This window comes from Oryx dammah, unplaced genomic scaffold (genome assembly GCF_014754425.2).
Source record: "Oryx dammah isolate SB20612 unplaced genomic scaffold, SCBI_Odam_1.1 HiC_scaffold_20, whole genome shotgun sequence".
Lineage (NCBI taxonomy): Eukaryota > Metazoa > Chordata > Mammalia > Artiodactyla > Bovidae > Oryx > Oryx dammah.
Window position 1 is genome coordinate 39,390,781 of NW_024070204.1, and position 20,426 is coordinate 39,411,206.

Below are 20,426 nucleotides of genomic sequence, written 5' to 3' on the forward strand. Positions count from 1 at the left end.
GATTTCATGTTATTTCCTTAGATGCAAAATGCCTGGTGCCAGGTGCCATATCTCATCAGTCTACATAGCATCTAGCAATGTGCTTTGTGTAAAGTTTATTTAATGAACTGTTACAGTTTGGGGTTTTGTTTTAGTTTGCTTTTTAATTTTCTTTGGAGTACAGCTGATTTACAATATTGTATTAGTTTCTGCTGTACAGCAAAGTGAATCGGTTATACATGTTCATATATCCATTCTTTTTCAGATTCTTTTCCCATATAAGTTATTACTGAGTACTGAGTAGAATTCCCTTTGCTATACAGTGAAAGTCACTCAGTAGTGTCCGACTCTCGCAACCCCATGGAGTATACAGTCCAAGGAATTCTCCAGGCCCAAATATTGGAGTGGGTAGCCTTTCCCTTCTCCAGAGGATCTTCCCAACCCAGGAATCAAACTCAGGTCTTCTGCATTGCAGGCGAATTCTTTACCAACTGAGCCACGAGGGAAGCCCAAGAATACTGAAGTGGGTAGCCTATCCCTTCTCCAGCGGATCTTCCCAACTCAGGAATTGAACCAGGGTCTCCTGCATTTCAGGCAGATTCTTTACCAACTGAGCTATCAGGGAAACCCTTGCTATATAGTAGGTTATTATGATTTATTTCACATACAGTAGTGTGTATACGTCAATCCCAGTCTCCTAATTTATCCCTCCCCCCAGTTCCCCCTTGCTAAACATTTGTTTTCTACTTCTGTGACTCTATTTCTGTTTTGTTTAATAAGTTCATTTGTACTGTTTTCTAGATTCCACGTATATATGATATCATATATTTGTCTTTCTCTAACTTCACTCAGTATGACAATCTCTGTTTTCCTTAGGATGCAGAGTTAAGCCAAGGGAAGCTGTCTCTTAGCTCTTGCATATCAACGTTGATGTCAAAGTAACTATTTTTGCATAAACAAATGCGTTCAACTGATTTGGTGAACATTCTATATCTGTATGAATATATATATATATGGGGCCTCGCCTATATTCAAGGTGCTGCGCACTGGGCAGCTGAAGAAGTCTGAGGCACTGTTACTTCAGTCTTTCTGCCCTAATTGGATCCCGGACTTGACCTTGGTAGAGCTAAGGAGGCCACCTATGCTTACGGGCCACCAAAGGACCACCAAAGGACCAGCCCTGCTGAGGGTATTTCTGAAGGCCAGGAGCTGGAATGTCTTGCCTGGGCCTAGAATTTGAAGAGGTCCTGAGAGAGGTCACACACATTTTCCACTTGTGGGGGAATTCCCTTTGCTGGAAATAGAAGGTGATTTCAGAGACCTGATCCAAACCTCGCTTCCTCTTCTGAGTTGAGTAGGCTGATAACCACCATTCTTGAGGCTCTGGAATAGTGACAGATTTTCTTACTTGGGAATTTAGCTGCTGGTTTCTGAAGCAGAGTTTTGAAACTTAAGAATGGGAAGGGCACGAAGCAATAAAGAGAAGCCTAGACCAAGGGATCATTTATCTAGGCTAGCTTTGCTCAGTTTCTAAAATAAATAAGAAGGTAGAGAATGAAAGGCTAAGAGGCCAACCAAGAGAAAATTCATACACACACACACACACATGCACAAAACTAGGGCTAGCTAAACCCAAATATGGAAGAAGCAGGTGAGAGTACAAAGAGGAATCATTGCCTGGCTGTGAGCTTTTGTCACCTAGTGGTTGTTGTTCAATAGCTAAGTTGTGTCTGACTCTTTGCAACCCTGTGGACTGCAGCATGTCAGGCTTCCTTGTCCTTCACCACCTCCTGGAGCTGGCTCAAACTCGTCTATTGAGTCAGTGATGCCATCCAACCATCTTATCCTCTGTCACCCCATTCTCCTCCTGCCTTCAGTCTTTCCCAGCATCAGGGTCTTTTCCAATGAGTCAGCTCTTCAGGTGGTTAAAGCATTAGAGCTTCCGCTTCAGCATCAGTCCTTCCAATGAATATTCAGGATTGATTTCCTTTAGGATTGACTGGTTTGCTCTCCTTGTAGTCCAAGGTACTCTCAAGTCTTCTCCAGCATTTTGAAATCTCCACACTTCAAAAGCATCAATTCTTCAGCACTAAGCCTTCTTTATGGTCTAACTCTCACATCCGTACATGACTACTGGAAAAAGCAAAGCTTTAATTATATGGACTTTTGTCAGCAAAGTAACATCTCTGCTTTTTAGTATGCTGTCTAGGTCTGTCACAGCTTTTCTTCCAAGGAAAAAGTGTCTTTTAATTTCATGGCTACAGTCACCATCTGCGGTGATTTTAGAGCTGAAGAAAATTAAGTCTGTCACTTGGTAGAATTCACTACTTACTGACTTCTCATGAGGTCTGCTTGATTCATCACCATGTACAGAGCCTACCATGGTATTTAGCCCAGAGTAGGTGCCTCATAAATGTTCTTAGATGAATGAAATAGGTCCCTGCCTCCAAGGAAAATGAAGCAGGTAAATAAATAGATAAAGTGAAATATGTATAAATCGCTCTGAAAGGGTCTAATGAACAAGGAAAAGCAGGATTCTCAGCACAAAGACTGGAGCTGAAGTCCTGGGGGAACAGAGACAGCAGCAGAAGCAGATGTGTAATTCCTGGATTGCCATTTCACATTCCGGGGAAGCACGTAAACCTTCTTGCAGGGCCCTTGGACTGTGGGATTTTTAAGTCACCTGATGAGCAAAGCATTAGCTCCTCCCCTGGAGTGATCAGGAGCCAGGGTACAGTAGACATATATGTCAGAACCTTGGCTCCAGCCTAATCCTGCCGGCTTATTGTTTGTGGTTGCAGGGAGCACTGGCCTCTCTCCTGGCATGATCAAGTGTCTGAGTTCCAGACCTTCAGGATGAATAAAATTGATTGCCTTAAACATTGGGTAAGAACTCTTGCAGAGCTTTGCAGGAAGCCAGCTCCTTTTCTTGGAGGCCAGCTTGTAGGGAGATCAGTCTTGAGCAAATGAGTCCTTAACTCTCAGTTGACCAACATAATTGAAAGTGCAGCCGTTAAGCATTGTACTCTACACTGCCAGTGACCTGTTCACTCCAACTTGTAAGACTTGGGAGGCTGATCAGCGACATAGCCGTGGGACGCTATGGAGGATGGTTAGAAAAGGGTGACCAGTCCAGCCTGTTGGTTGGGTTCCGTTAAGGTGGATTGGCAAGGACTGTGTGCAGTGCAGTGCTATTAAATGTTGAACAACTGCTCTTGGTGATAGGGAGAAGGGAAGCAGTGAGCTGTAGTATTTGCTGATTTCTGTGGTGTAAATACCACCCCCTTCATGGCCAATTTCAAACTACCAGGGTGACAAAGTAGCACTGGGAAGAAAGGCACAGTAGTCTACTGTTATGTAGTATTTTCACCAGACAGATTCAATAGACCATAAATAACCTCAAGATCATAGAGAGTAATGAAATGTAATGAAATAATTGTGAAGTGATGAGTTTTGTCTTGATTAGATTTGTTTTTAATATAATGCATTTAATTTTAAGGTGATATCATTTATTTTTCAATAATGCCTATGTTTAATAACTAGCTCATACAGTTCCTAAAAATGTGACCACCAACTTACCCCCATGAACTGGTAAAAGCTGATTCCAGCATTCCACTCAGTGAGAACAATCTGAAAGAAGTACTTTGTTCTGCCAGGAAAGGTGCCAACACTGGCATCCGTGGCTCCAGTGCTGGATCAGGGAAAGAAAATAACTAGGCCCTGCACCATTGCTCCCGGGTCTCTTCCAATGGCCCAGGAAACATTCTGAAGGAAGAGTGAGTTGTCTTGAATTACTTAACTTAGCTTCAGGTCCTGGTATCCATGGTTGACAGTCGGTTTCATTTGTGGTACTGGATGGTGCCATTTTATAGGTTTGCTGGGAGCCCCTGAGAGCAGAGTGATGACGTTAGGAGATACTGGAATGATTGCTGTGTCCCCCTGCCATATCCACTGCATGCATGCTCAGTCATGTCTGGCTCTTTGTGACCCCATGGACTCTAACCCACCAGGCTCCTCTGTCCATGGAATTTTCCAGGCAAAAATACTGGAGTGGGTTGCCATGCCCTCCTCCAGGGGATCTTCCCAACCTAAGGATCGAATCCACATCTCCAGTGTCACCTGCATTGGCAGGCAAGTTCTTCACCAGGGAGCCACCTGGGAAGTCCTGCCACGTCCAGTACTAAATGGGAAGCCCAGTGACACATTCACTGAGGACTCCACCAAGAAATTCAAGACAACCTGAGTAACAGGTTTTTGTTTTTGTTTTTCCTGAGGGATTTGAGTATTAGATAGACAGAATGAAGAAATAAAGGAGAAATCAGTATAGCTCTGAAATAGGTCAAAGAAACGTGAAGAAAAGAATATTTGAATTGCCTTTAGTAGTGACTAGAGACAACTGATCATGGAAGTGGGAGGGAAAGATGGCAGAGTGGGTATTCTTGGCAGAGGAAACTAGGCACACAAAGGGTAGGGATACGAAGGCTGACAGAATGTTTCTGTAGTGCCCAGGTGCCTACTTGGGTACCTGGGCAGGGGGCTGCTGTGGTCTGAATGTTTGTGTGCCCCCAAAATTCAAATGTAAATATATTCTAATAAATTCAAATATATTGACATTTAAATCCCCAACGCGATGGTAGTAGGGTGTAGGCTTTTAGGGGTGATGAAGTCATGAGGCAGAACGATTGGAATTATAAGAGGCCCCAGAGTGCTCTCACCTAGAGAGCAAGGAGAGATTAGAGTGGGGAGGGGTTCAGGACCAGGTTGTCAGGGGCATTTTTATGTCTTGCTGAAGAGTTCAAATTTTTTTCCTTTTAGTAATAGGATGACTTTGGAATAAGCAGGGAACTGCTTTACAGTTTATGGTAGGAGGGGTTTATTTTTAATTTTTGTTTTTATGTTGAAATATAGTTGACTTACAATGTTGTATTAGTGTGAGGTGTACAGCAAAGAGATTCAATATACATGTGTTTTTGGAAGAAGTCTGGAAACACCCTTGGGAGCACCACTCCATTACTCGGGGATCCTGGTTGAAATTTCCCCAGTCAGTGCACAGGCCATGGGTACTCCTGGAGGCTTCCTCTCAGGGCTTGGCCCTCACCTGTTCTTACAGGGAATGTTTGCTCACTGCCAAAATAGTAGTCTTTATATCTAAACTTATTCTACTTCTCTCCAAAAGGTAAATTTGAAAAACAATATACCTTTAGTTAAGAGAATTAATCTTTCATCATTTAAGTAGCTCTTTACAGCAGCTACTTCAGTTTTAAAGACAATTTGATGCACATAAATAGCTATAAGCCCCTGGAACTCTCTTTATGCTTGCATTTTAAATTTATTGGACCCAACTTCTGCCAGTAATTTTAGAATTTTCTTTGACCTGTCGTCTTCAAGAAATATATTCCTGTAAATCTGGACTGAGAATTTTGGGGAAAAAAAAAATACACATTGCCTAAAGCCTCTTAAAACCTTTCTCTTTAAGGGCAAATTACTCAAGAATAAAAGAAAAGCTTTAAAAAATAGATACGTCAGTGGAGATACAAATAGGCAGTATGAAGAATATGTCTAGGCAGGAGCATCTGGAGAGCTCATCTTCATTTAAAATCAAAGTATCTGGCACAGTTTCAAAGCTTTGGGTTAATCAGTTTTGCAGTTCAAAACAAATGTACAGTTGAGTTCTTGAGCTGTCTATGTGTGACCACTGCTGCGACAGTGGGCAAAGCTATTCTGAAAGAGATGAGTAGCTTTAAGGCAGACTGGGTCAGTGGCACATTCTTCAGTGGATGCAGTGCCTTTCTGAGATGGGCTTTAGGTTAAACTCTTTGATCCCAGCCTGGTAATATGAGTTGGGGCATAAACTGAAGTGTTTCACATATCCACAGATGTCGTATCAGGCAGAAATGAGAAAATCCAGCCAAGCTACCAAATACCCTACTGGAGTTGGCCTCCTAGGACCATGTGGACCAGGTGGATCTTGCCACAAAGCCCACAGACTGATATCCATAGGCCAGATGTTTTATGTCACCCAGGCAGCATTTTTATAAAGTCATATTGGTGGGTATCATCTAAAATTTGAATTATTTAGCAAAAAAAAGAAAAAAAAACCTTACTTCTCTCCCTTCTCTGACTAATTAAACAAGTCTGAGCCTGCATGGTTAAGACAGTTGTCTGGGCTTAAGTAACCACTGGCCCTGTAAGATGGAGCAAACATTCTTTGCTTGTCACCCAACTCTACCCACTCCAGTCTTCTTTAGACATTTCTGCTGCCCACTTGGCTTCAGTAGGCCAGCAAATATTTAAGACTGAATAATAGGTATTACATGGGCAGTCAGATACCAGTCAGCAGGAACTAGGCCTGAGCACCAGCACAGAATCCTAGAATATGAATGTGCTAGACTGGACATTGGAAAAGACTCCAATGCTGGGAAAGATTAAGGGCAGGAGAAGAAGAGAGTGACAGAGGATGAGAAGGTTGGAATGGCATCACTGACTCAATGGACATGAGTTTGAGCAAATTCTCGGAGATAGTGAAGACAGGGAGGCCTGGCGTGCTGCAGTCCAAGGGGTTGCAAAGAGTTGGACGCAGCTGAGCAACTGAACAACAATAGGCTGGACATGATCCCTCTAATTACTAGACCATAAAAATGTCCAGGAGGACCCAAAGAAGGAACTGGGGAGGCAGTTCAGGGAGTGGGACCCTCAGGAGCTTGAGTTGGTAGCTTTTTACCAACTTGCATGGAAGTACAGCATGTTTATTAAGAGCATTTCTTTTTTTTTTTTAATTGGAGGATAATTGCTTTACAATGTTGTGTCGGTTTCTCCCATATAGCAACATGAATCAGTCATAATTATATGTATAAATATATCTCCTCCCAAGAGTACTTCTTAATCAATCAATCCCTGTGAAAGAGAAAGAAAGGGAACATGAGTGGGCAGAGCAGAAAAGGGGGCAGCAGAAAGACCTTTGTGGTAATGGAATCTCCATTTTGACTGCAGTGGTGGTGACCCGAATCTTCATGTGTGAAGAAATGACACAGAACTGTACATATACCCTGTACCAATGTCAATTTCCTGGGTTCGATATTGTCTTATAATTACCTAAGATATAACTACCTTGAAGACCTCGGTAAAGGATACAGAGGATCTTTCTATACTATCTTTGCAACTTCTTGTGAGTCTATAATTATTTCAAAATTCAAACAAATCAAACAAAAAGGTGGGGGGAAAGGTGGGCAGGGCAGGAAGTTCAGCTGCAGAACAGGCCCAGGGACAGCCTCAGCTGACCCCACAGGAGGTCAGGAGCCGAGGTGGCCCTTCATAATTGTCTCCCATGGGGCTGAGACGACCTGTCCAACCACCCCAACACGGATCACTCACTAAATGCGGAATTGTCTTGCCCTTGGCAGAGGCAGCTCTCTGCTTCTGAGGCAGTCCCTGAAAGGGGCGGAGAACTGAAGGCTCTTGGCCTGAAGCACCTCCAGCATCTAGAACAACAGATCCTTCATTGAAGGGGTTTGGACAGCACACCATACAGCCAGCAGCTGTACAGTTACAAATATCAACTCTGCCTCTAGACACAGGGTGCGACCCTTTCCTGTATGTTACCCAAGGCTGTGCCTAAGTTCTTTGCACTAATTCAGGATCAAACAAGTTCTGGCCTAAGAGAGCAGTTTGATGCCACAATACTTTCTATCCCCTTTACTATAGCAACTTATTTAGTCACTACAGAAATTGTTTCATCTTCACATAGCATTAGATCATCAAACTGTTACCATTCTGTGTCCAGAAATATGAATCAACTCTTATCTTACTTTAAACCTCAAAAAAGAATGCTTTATGAGAAGGACCAGAATCTTCCTTCTTCTGATGTCTTCCCTTTGCTTTCCCCTGAAACTCTAACTCTACCGTGTTTACCACACAAGGAATAATCAAATGTCTTCAGCTCTGGTTTGTACAATTCCTTGTGCAACTTTTTACTTTTATTTAATTTTGATCTATTCAGAGGATTGGTGATCCAGGCATTTGGAAAAACTCACTTTACTGCAAAATGGATTTTAGGGATTTTAACCCAATAATAGATATATTTTTCTAAGTGGGTCTGAAGCAGTTGTCCCAAAGAAGAAATCACAATCCCAAACTCATCATAGGTTTGTTATTTTCCAAAATCTCATTAAAATGTTAATGCAAGTGGAATTTCCCTACCACTTCCTTCCCTTCTCTTATCCCTGATGGGATTAATGTCATTAATTGCTAAAATCTAATCTGATTTATTGCAATTTTATATTAAAGATACATAATATAATTGCCCTTAGATGTCAAATACTAAAGAACCTGTTACTATTTTAGTCATGCTGGTTCTTATTCTTTCTTTCATTCAGCTTTTTATTCCTCTCATAAACTTTTAATGAAAATTTGTGTTAAAGGTTGTTTTCAATAGAATTTATAGCTCAAAAATGTTCTGTCTCTTGTCTTAAATTTTGAAACCTATAAAAAGAAAGAAGGAAAGAAGCAAACAGTTTAAAAATAAGTCTGGCATTTATTAATAGGCATTTTCTTGAACACACCAAGTAGGTAGTCCATATTATGCTAAGGGCTAGGAAAGATACAGCCATAAAAATCTGTACTCTCAGCATACGATCTAATCAGGAAGAAAAGCCTGACACATATAAAGGCAAAGTAAGGCACCATCATAAGTTGCTAAATGCTCTTCTATTGAGTATGTAAGTGATGGCAGAAGTCAGAAAACTGAAAGGGGGCAGGGTGGATAGGAGTTGGTCAGGAAGACTTCATGGGAAAGAGAAGTTACCTTGAGTGTTAAAGAAGAGAGTGAGATGTGGAAAAACAAATGAAATGGAATAGAAGAGGCTTATTTCAGTATAGTAACAATATTAGAGGCACAGAGTTTATAGAAAGATTAAAATAGCAGAGGCTTGATAGTGATAAGAAGTTATTAGTAACTTTCTCCTAAAAAATTTGAGGGTTGAGAACATCCAACCTCTCAATCTACTTTCAAGATTTCCTGGCAAAGTGATAGAGGCAATTTTATTGCTTTACAACTGAGGTTATTGACTTTATAAACTACAGTTTGGGCTGATTCTAGAGTCAAAGAGTTAGGAATTGAGCATCAAAAGATGAAAATCTGTATTTCCTGGTAGTGTGAACATGAGTGAATTGTTAAATATTGTGAGCTCTAGTTTTCTCATCTAGGAATGGAAATGAGAGCCTTATTTATATCACTGGGTTATTGTGGCTATTAAATTATATCAGTCAATGTGAAATTCTTTTTAAAATATTTAACAATACAAATGTTAGTGTTTTTGTTACCCTCTCCACTAGACCACACTTTTATGTCCTTGATTTTGAGTCTTTCATTAAAAAGTTAAGTGCAATGTTTTTTTTGTTTTAAAGATGAATATATTTTTTGTTTTATTCATTTTTATTTTTATACAATTTTTTATGGTTATAATCTATTTGTTGTTCAGTCATTAAGTCATGTCTGACTCTTTTTGCAACCCCATAATTTATAGCCCACCAGGCTCCTCCATGGGATTTCTCAGGCAAGAATACTGGAGTGGGTTGCCATTTCCTTCTCAAGGGTACAATTCATTTATAGTTTTTATAAAATATTGGCTATATTCCCCCATGTTGTACAGTTCTTTCTATCTTACACCGAATAGTTTATGCCTCCCACTTCCCAACTCCTATATCGTTCCTCCTCTCTCCTCACTGTCAACCACTAGTTGTTCTCTGTGTCTGCTGCTTTTCTGTTATATTCATTAATTTGTTGTATATTTTAGATTCTACATATAAGTAATATCATACAGTATCTGACCTTCCTTAATGTATTTAACTTAGCATAATGCCCTCCAAGTCCAGTCATGTTGCTGCCAATGGTAAAATTCCATTCTTCTTTATGGCTGAGTAGTATTCCACTGTGTACAGGTACCACATCTTCTTTATCCATTCACCTATTGGTGGACACTTAGCTTGCTTTCATATCTTGTCAATTGTAAATAATGCTGTTCTGAGTATTAGGGTGCATGTATCTTTTCAAATGCGTGTTTTTTTAATTTTTTTGGATATGTACCCAGGAGTGGAATTACTGGTCATATTATTGTTCTATTTTTAGTTTTTTGAGAAGCCTGCATACTGTTTTGCACAGTGGCTGCAACAATTTATATTCCCACCGACAGTGTACAAGGATTTCCTTTTCTCTACATCTTCACCAACATTTGTTATTTGTATTCTTTTGGGTGATAGCCATTTTGCCAAGTGTGAGGTGGTATCTCATTGTGGTTTTGATTTGTACTTCCCTGATGATTAGCAATATTGAGCATCTATACATGTGCCTGTTGGCCATCTGCATTTTTCTCTTTGGAAAAATGTTTAAACAGTCTTCTGCCAATTTTTTAATTGGATTGTTTGTTGTGGTTTTTTTTTTTTTATGTTGAACTGTATGAGCTGTTTACAGATACTGGATATTAATCTCTTATTGGTCATATCATTTGCAAATATTTCCCTCCACATACTAAGTTGTCTTTTTTTAATGATTTCATTTGCTGTGCAAAAGTTTTTAAGTCTGATAAGGTAAACATAGGCTTTTTTTTTTTTTTTTGCTTTTATCACTTTAGAGAGAGATCCGAAAATATATTGCTGCAGTTTTTATCAGAGTATTATGCATATGTTTTCCTCTAGGAATTTATAGTATCTGGTCTTATATTTAGGTTTTTAATCCATTTTGAATTTGTTTTTGTATATGCTGTTAGCGAATGCTCTTATTATATTCTTTTCCTTGTAACTGTCCAGTTTTCACAGCACCACTTCTTGAAGAGACTCTGTTTTTCTCTGCTGTATTTTCTTGCCTCCTTTGTTGTAGATTAATTGACCATAAGTGCTTAAGGGTTTATTTCTGGGCTCTGTATACTGTTCCATTGATCTGTGTGTCTGATTTTTTGCCAGTACCATATTGTTTTGATTACTGTAGCTTTGTAATATAGTCTGAAGTCAAAGAGTGGGATCCCTCTGACTCTGTTCTTCCTTCTCAAGATTATTTTAGCTATTCAAGGTCTTTTGTGTTTCCATACAGATTTTTACACTACAAGTAGCAATCACCAAATTAAATAAGGCTCAACTAGTTTGGTTTTTTTTTTCATTTTTTAACCTTTTTACTTTATATTGGAGTATAGTTGATTATACAGAAAACATATATATATATATCAAGGACTCAGAGGATCACAATGGTGCAGTTACTCACCTAGAGTCAGATATCCTGGAGTGTGAAGTCAAGTGGGCCTTAGGAAGCATTACTAAAAATAAAACTAGTGGAGGTTATGGAATTCCAGCTGAGCTATTTCAAATCCTGTGTTGCACTGCATATGTCAGCAAATTTGGAAAACTCATCAGTGGCCACAGATCTGGAAAAGGTCAGTTTTCATTCCAGTCCCAAAGAAGGACAGTGCCAAAGAATGTTCAAACTACTGTACATTTGTGCTCATCTCACATGCTAGCAAGGTAATGCTCAAAATCCTTCAAGCCAAGCTTCAGCAGTACATGAACTGAGAACTTCCAGATGTACAAGCTGGATTTAGAAAAGACAGAGGAACCAGAGACCAAATTGCCAACATCCACTGGATCACGGAAAAATCAAGGGGATTACAGAAAAATATCTACTTCTGCTTCATTGACTACACAAAGACCTTAGCCTATATGGATCACAACAAACTGTGGAGACTTCTTCAAGAGATGGGAATGAATGCCAGATTACTTTTCCTGTCTCCTGAGAAACCTGTATACAGCTCAAGAAGCAACAGTTAGAACCAGACATGGAGCAACAGACTGGTTCAAAATTGAGAAAGGAGTTCATCAAGGCTTTATATTGTAACCCTGCTTATTTAACTTATGTGCAGTGTACATCATGCAAAATGCTGGGCTGGATAAATCACAAGCTGGAATCAAGATTGCCAGGAGAAATATCAACAGTCTCAGATATGCAGATGACACCACTCTTATGGAAGAAAGTAAAGAGCCTCTTGATGAGGGTGAAAGAGGAGAATGAAAAAGCTGGCTTAAAACTCAGCAATCAGAAAACCAACACCATGACATCTGGTTTCACTGCTGCTGCTGCTGCTGCTGCTGCTGCTGTTGCTAAGTCGCTTCAGTCGTGTCTGACTCTGCGACCCCATAGACGGCAGCCCACCAGGCTCCCCCATCCCTGGGATTCTCCAGGCAAGAACACTGGAGTGGGTTGCCGTTTCCTTCTCCAATGCATGAAAGTGAAAAGTGAAAGTGAAGTTGCTCAGTTCAGTTCAGTCACTCAGTCGTGTCCGACTATTTGCGACCCCATGAATCGCAGCACGCCAGGCCTCCCTCTCCATCACCATCTCCCGAAGTTCACTCAGACTCCCGTCCATCGAGTCCGTGATGCCATCCAGCCATCTCATCCTCGGTCATCCCCTTCTCCTCCTGCCCCCAATCTCTCCCAGCATCAGAGTCTTTTCCAATGAGTCAACTCTTCGCATGAGGTGGCCAAAGTACTGGAGCTTCAGCTTTAGCATTGTTCCTTCCAAAGAAATCCCAGGGCTGATCTCCTTCAGAATGGACTGGTTGGATCTCCTTGCAGTCCAAGGGACCCTCAAGAGTCTTCTCCAACACCACAGTTCAAACGCATCAAATCTTCGGTGCTCAGCCTTCTTCACAGTCCAACTCTCACATCCATACAGGACCACTGGAAAAACCTTAGCCTTGACTAGACGGACCTTAGTCGGTAAAGTAATGTCTCTGCTTTTGAATATGCTATCTAGGTTGGTCATAACTTTTCTTCCAAGGAGTAAGCGTCTTTTAATTTCATGGCTGCAGTCACCATCTGCACTGATTTTGGAGCCCCCAAAAATAAAGTCTGACACTGTTTCTACTGTTTCCCCATCTATTTCCCATGAAGTGATGGGACCAGATGCCATGATCTTCATTTTCTGAATGTTGAGCTTTAAGCCAACTTTTTCACTCTCCTCTTTCATTTTCATCAATAGGCTTTTTAGCTCCTCTTCCCTTTCTGCCATAGGGTGGTATCATCTGCATATCTGAGGTTATTGATATTTCTCCCGGCAATCTTGATGCCAGTGAAAGTGAAAAGTGAAAGTGAAGTTGCTCAGTCGTGTCCAACCCTCAGTGACCCCATGGACTGCAACCTACCAGGCTCCTCCATCCATGGGATTTTCCAGCCAAGAGTACTGGAGTGGGTTGCCATGGCTAACAAACACATGAAAAGATGCTCAACATCACTCATTATCAGAGAAATGCAAATCAAAACCACAATGAGGTACCATTTCACACCAGTCAGAATGGCTGCAATCCAAAAGTCTACAAGCAGTAAATGCTGGAGAGGGTGTGGATACAAGGGAACCCTCTTACACTGTTGGTGGGAATGCAAACTAGTACAGCCACTATGGAGAACAGTGTGGAGTTTCCTTAAAAAACTGAAATAGAACTGCCATATGACCCAGCAATCCCACTGCTGGGCATACACACCAAGGAAACCAGAATTGAAAGAGACACGTGTACCCCAATGTTCATCGCAGCACTGTTTATAATAGCCAGGACATGGAAGCAACCTAGATGTCCATCAGCAGATGAATGGATAAGAAAGCTGGGGTACATATACACAATGGAGTATTACTCAGCCATTAAAAAGAATACATTTGAATCAGTTCTAATGAGGTGGATGAAACTGGAGCCTATTATACAGAGTGAAGTAAGCCAGAAAGAAAAACATCCAATACAGTATACTAACCCATATGTATGGAATTTAGAAAGATAACCTTGTATGTGAGACAGCAAAAGAAACACAGATGTATAGAACAGTCTTTTGGACTCTATGGAAGAGGGCAAGGGTGGGATGATTTGGGAGAATGGCATTGAAACACGTATAATATCATATATGAAATGAATTGCCAGTCCAGGTTCGATGCAGGATACAGGATGCTTGGGGCTGGTGCACTGGGATGACCCAGAGGGATGGTACAGGGAGGGAGGTGAGAGGGGGGTTCAGGATGGGAACATGTGTACACCCATGGCAGATTCATGTTGATGTATGGCAAAACCAATACAATATTGTAAAGTAAGTAGCCTCCAATTAAAATAAATAAATTTATATTTTAAAAAATAATGATAAAATAATAATAAAGAAATGGACCTAAAACAAAGAAAAGAAAATACGCTGATGCTGGGAAAGATTGAGGTCAGGAGGAATAGAGGGTGACAGAGGATGAGATGATTGGATGGCATCATCAACACAATGGACATGAGTTTGAGCAACCTCTGGGAGACAATGAAGGACAGGGAAGCCTGGTGTGCTGCAGTTCATGGGATCATAGAGTCAAACGTGACTTAGCGACTGAACAGCAACTTAGTTGATCATCAACATTGTGTTAGTCTCAGGTGTACAGCAAAGTGCTTCAGTTATAGGCATACATGTATGTATTCTTTTTCAAATTCTTTTACTATTTATGTTGTCACATAATACAGAGTATAATTCCCTGTACAGTACACCCTTGTTGGTTATTCATTTTTAATATAGTGTGTACATGTCAATTCCAAACTCCCTAACTAGTGTTTTTTTACAATCAACCATCAATTATATATTATACGTATGGGTCAAATTTGTATTTGGATTGTCATAGATTGAAAGCCCTGGTTATACTACAGTACTGAAAATGCAAAACATTCAGTCCTCACTTTATTCAAATCCTCAAGTTAAACCAAAAAAAAAAAATTTCAGATAAGTTACACTATTAACATGAGATTATGATGAAATAGGGAATAGTTAGTTCAGTCAGTCATGTCCAACTTTTTGCAACCCCATGGACTGCAGCACACCAGGCTTCCCTGTCCATCACCAGCTCCCAGAGCTGCTCAAACTCATGTCCCTTGAGTCGTGAAGTAGGGCATGGCACTACAAATTCTTCCCTCATAGCTCGTTGGTAAAGAATCTGCCTGCAATGCAGCAGACCCCAGTTCCTGGGTTGGGAAGATCCCCTGGAGAAGGGATAGGCTACCCACTCCAGTATTTTTGGGCTTCCCTTGTGGCTCAGCTGGTAAAGAATCTGCCTGCAATATGGGAGACTTGGGTTCAATCCCTGGATTGGGAAGATCCACTGGAGAAGGGAATGGCTACCCACTCCAGTATTCTGGCCTGGAGAATTCCATGGAACATATAGTCCATGGGGTCTTAAAGAGTCAGACAAAACTGAGTGACTTTCACTTTCACTTCACTTTCACTACATATTCTGCATTTTTTTTCTTATGTCTATTGCTGAAACTCAAATTCTACCTTTACTTCTTCTACCCAGTGTAAAAAGTAAAGAATTGCTTTGTTTGTTCCACTAAAATCTACTTGCCTAGAACTCATCTTGCCCTATGTTTTCTGGACAATTTTAAGTTGCTTATTTTTAAAACTCTCAATCAGGATTGTGGAATCAAAAATAAAGCTCAGTATGTATAGAAATCCATTTTATCATCTAAAATCCAGGGCAGAAAGAGATGGTATATGCAAAGAGTTTAAGTAGAGAGAGCATGTGTCTCTTTACAACAGATTCATAAGTTTAATCAGTCCATCCCTGGTGACAAATCCAAAGCTAGCAATAACTGCAAGCCTCTGCTTCCCTCATGCCTAAAAGCAAGTGGAGAAAATACCAAGCTAGATCCCAGGTGAGAGTCAGAGCAGTAGGAGAAGAGCCATGAGACCAGCGCTGTTATGGTGGAACACAGTCTCTGCCAGAAACTGAAGCAGAGAGGGGGACTTGGATTTGCATCATAAAATTTTTTTTTTACAGAATATCCCCTTAACAGTGGCTCAAGCCATATGTGCATTTACTGCTTACTTAAATTTAGAAGTGGTCTCAGGTTTGGTTAGGCAGCTTACAGGTGTCATCAGGCTTTTCTTGGGTTTCTGCTCCACCCCTAGTGTGATGACTTTTTGGCTTCACGAACTTTTTGCCTTCATGATTGTCACTGCTTACAGGTCAGATGATAGCTGAAGTCCCAGACCTCACACACATATTCAAGGCATGGAGATAGAAGAGGCTGTGGTGTCAGCAAGCTCTTCTTTTACATCTGTCTGTTTTGTAGGGCATCTAAAGGTTTTCCAGATGTCTTCAGCCAACTTTCACAATAGTCTCTTCAGCCAGAATTCTTTCACCTACACCTCCAATTGCAAAGGGTGTCATAAGTGTGAACATCTGGCAAGGGATACCTTAACTGGTTTAGACTAATCCCAATCTAGCCATGGGTTTGGGGTAACTTGGTTCCTGGCTGTTGAGTAGCCAACCAATAGTGTCGACCCACCAGAACTTCTTTAAAGAATAAAGTAAAGAATGAAGTGTTCTGATTGAATTCATAAACACAACAGATTCAAGATCACAATTTCAAAGAAGGAAATGAATTAGTAGATTAAAAGGATACACAATTGGCCTGATTCATTTCTGCTCTATTGTGAACACAGTTCTCTTTTGCTTTCTCAAGATTAATTCATTTCAGATAGCCTATGACATCTTAACCTCCTTTAGTTCAAAATCACCTTTACCATCTGTATTCTCCATCATTTGCTACAGTGCTCAAGAAGGGAAAATAATGAGCCAATGATTAAGAGAAATTTTGGAAGATGAAGTGACCTTAGTAACTGTCACTAAAACGCAAACATGGCTTTAAATAGTAAGCAGGAGGCGTGAAAGTTCTTGACAGGCAGGGCTCTCAGGAAGGCCCTTGAATGGCAGGAAGTATAATATTATAAGTGTGTGATAGGAGTTACTCTTCTTTTTTTATTCATGTGTCAACAGAGGGAAAGAAATTTCTAAAACAAGAAGACCAGACATAAATCTTAAGAGTACAGAGGAAAGCATGTTCAAAGGGGAGATGAAAAGTAAAAGAAAAAGTCCTGGAGGCCAAGGTTACCTGGGTTCTTCCAGCCTCTGGGTCCTCCTTGGCAAGCACCCCGTCGGCAGTGAGGCTAACGTGAGCCTGAAGCCCTTCAGTCCTGAGCCTCTCTTTTCATTGCGAAGCTTGACAGCTTCTTTACTCGGAGCATACAGTTCACTCTTAGAAGAAGAAACAAAACTAAGTGGCTCATAAGCCCATGGTATGGTATTTTGGGGTCTCTTCAGCTTGTTAGTGGCTGACCAGTTGGCATTTATTTTCCTCAAGCTCTCATGATCCTGGGAATGTACATTTTGGCTCCTTGGTTAGCCTGAGTTTTCTGAGACTCAGACCTACAAGGGATTTCCTGGGAGATTAGATATGCAGGAGATATATTAGAGGAAATGCCTGAGAGGAAAAGGGGGGAAGAAACTGAGGGGACCGAAGGGCTGTCAGACTAAAGTGCAGTTCCAACTTCTGTGAAGAAGAAAGAAATGAAGGGTGAAAAAAGGGAAGGAGAGAAGGAAGGAAGGAGGGAGGGAGGGACGGCGGGGAGACGGGAAGGAAAGGTCTTAGACAGCAGTTCAGGGTTAAGAAAGTTTTGGCTGGGACCTAGGGAAATAAGGAAAGAGAAGGAACATGATGTATTTTTGATAAGCTACCATCTCAGACTTTCATTTCAAAGTTTTATCCAGAGAAAAAAGTTTTATCTTGATATTGACCTTTCCTTTGTATGTAGAGTATTTTAATGATGTCATATTATTTTCCTACAGGAAACTCTACTACAGGCTGAGTTTCACTAAGGCAAGAACTTTAATTTTCACATTGTAGTGTATTGAGACACCAGTAGGTAAATGTTCCTCATCCTAAATTGTGTCATCACATCCGATCTTACTCCCCTTCAAAAGTTTCACTTTTCAGAGAGGCCATACATGTTATTTTAAAATGGCAAAATGAGCATTACCTAGCTTCTGGTTTTTGTCACCTAAACCATTCCTGGAAACGAGTTTAGGACATCATTTGGGACAAGAGATGAATCAACCTAAAAGTAACTTTATTCTTCTGCCTCTAAACATTGAATGCATGTTAATATCTGCCAAGTTTTTTAAATATTTAAAAATTTGACATTGTGTTTGCAAATCTCTATTCTGTAGTACATACTAGAAATTCTACCCAGCATGCCTCTGTTCATCTCCTGGGCAAGAGGTACTTGTTGCCACTGCCTTTGAACTACTTTGAAGTTCATTTCTGTCCCTATTACATCACTGTCTCCCATCCTCTCAACTTCAGTCCTCACACCCATACTATTCGTATTACCCAACCTAAAGGCTATAGTTTTCAGAACAATGAAAAGTTTTCATTTAACAAGTCAAGCCAGTACATATGTGTATCTGTACCTATTCCTTCATTGTTACTTCTCATTAAAATGTTATCAAAGAGAGAACCAGTAAATGGAGGAAAGCAAACCATGAAATAAAGTGTGCACCAGTTTAGTTCTATGGTTTTACTTAATTTACAACTCATACTTTTGCTTATGATTTTGAACACCTTCATGTCCTGAGCTTTGTCCAGAGGAATAACCTGGCAGAGGAGGGACAGATCAGGAATTGGGAGCATGGACCAGTGGAAAGAGCCCTTACAGAAAAAACTAGAGACCTAGATTACATTTTCAGTCCAACTAACTGGTTGTGAAGTTTTGAGCAGTCCCTTAACCACTTTGGGACCCAGTTATTTCATCTCTAAAATTATGACCCATTTAACAATTAGGTCCATTCCAACATCAGCCTTCAGTGCTTTTATTTTATTTGCTGCTATCATTTTGAGCATTTCCTTGCAATCATGTGAAATGAGTACAATTATGCCATAGTTTGAACATTCTTTGGCATTGCCTTTCTTTGGGATTGGAATGAGAACTGACGTTTTCCAGCTCTGTAATCACTGCTGAGTCTTCCAAATTTGCTGGCATGTTGGGTACAGCCCTTTAACAGCATCATCTTTTAGGGTTTGAAATAGCTCAGTTGGAATTCCATCACCTCCACTAGCTTTGTTCATAATAATGCTTCCTAAGGCCCACTTGACTTTCCACTGCAGAATGTCTGGCTCTAGGTGAGCGATCACACCATCTTGGTTATCTGAGTCATTAAGATCTTTTTTGTACAGTTCCTCTGTGTATTCTTGCCACCTCTTCTTATTATCTTCAGCTACTGTTAGGTCCATACTGTTTTTGTCCTTTATTGTGCCCATTTTGCATGGAATGTTTACTTGAAATCTTTAATTTTCTTGAAGAGACCTCTAGTCTTTCCCATTCTATTATTTTCCTCTATTTCTTTGCATTGTTCACTTAAGTAGACTTCTTATCTCTCCTTGCTATTCTTTGGAACTCTGCATTCAGATGGATTTATCTTTCCTATACTCTTTTGCCTTTAGCTTCTGTTCTTTTCCCAGCTATTTGTAAGGCCTCCTCAGACAACCACGTTACCTTTTTGCATTTCTTTTTCTTAGGGTTAGATCACTGCGTCTTGTACAATATTATGAACCTCCATCCATTGCTCTTCAGGTACTCTATCAGATCTAATCCCTTGAATCTATTTATCACATTCACTGTATAATCATAAGGGATTTGATTTAGGTCCTACCTGAACTGCTGCTGTCAGATTCTGGTGATGATCCAGCTGACAGGATTCATAGACAAACACTGAAGGAAATATCAACTAAATTGTGGGGTTTAAGTGTATGAGCTCTAGAGCCTCTGCCTGGCTTAGTTCCGTTTACTACCTTGTGATTTGGGGTGAGTTACACTCTCTGTGCCTCACTATTCACATCTTTAAAAAGATGGTAATAACACTTACACAGTAGCTTCATGACGTTGTCTCAGGAATTAAGGGAGACCATCTTTGTAAAGAGCTTAACATGGCAAGTGGCCCATGGAAAGTGGTTATTAGCTCTCAGCTAGCATGATTTTTCCATATTCAATACCTATGTGCCCATAGCACTGTGCAGAGTGAAGCCACAGAATGTCCTCATTTCTGCCTATGTGAATTTAAAATTTCCAAAATGCCAAAGTTCTCATCCAGGGAGGGGGTACATGGAAATGCAGCAAAGTCACTTATCTTTGTTACTTTGATGGAGAAAAAAAATATTGTACTTAGCTGTCATGAGAAATTATTTTCCTGAATGAAGGCTGAAGACCAAAAGAGCCTAGAGGTACAGATAAGAATAGTAAAGAAGGCAACAGGAATGGAAAGATACAAATGTCTTTACTAAGAGTCACAAATGGTGTGATAGTCTCTAAATTATTAGGGTATTGGTTTTCATATGGCTGTTTCTGAGATGCCAGAGAAACAGTAGCTTATCTGCTTCCTTTCAGATAGGACTGACTGAAAATTCATCACATTTAAGTATTGAACTTTTAAATAGTCTGGAACACATTCACACAGTTAGCTCTTCTGCCTCTGCAATGAATAAATACCTCTAAGTCTCACTACAAAAACAGTTTTGTAGCAAAATATCAGTTTGGGTTTCCATAGTGTTATGATTTAAGGAAACTC

General features: G+C 40.4%; 1 protein-coding gene across 2 annotated transcripts in view; it reads left to right on the top strand.

Moving 5' to 3' along the window:
* The window catches only part of GHR (growth hormone receptor), a 297,195-nt gene that overhangs the window by 164,346 nt on the left and 112,423 nt on the right, over positions 1–20,426 (top strand). The window lies entirely within an intron of this gene.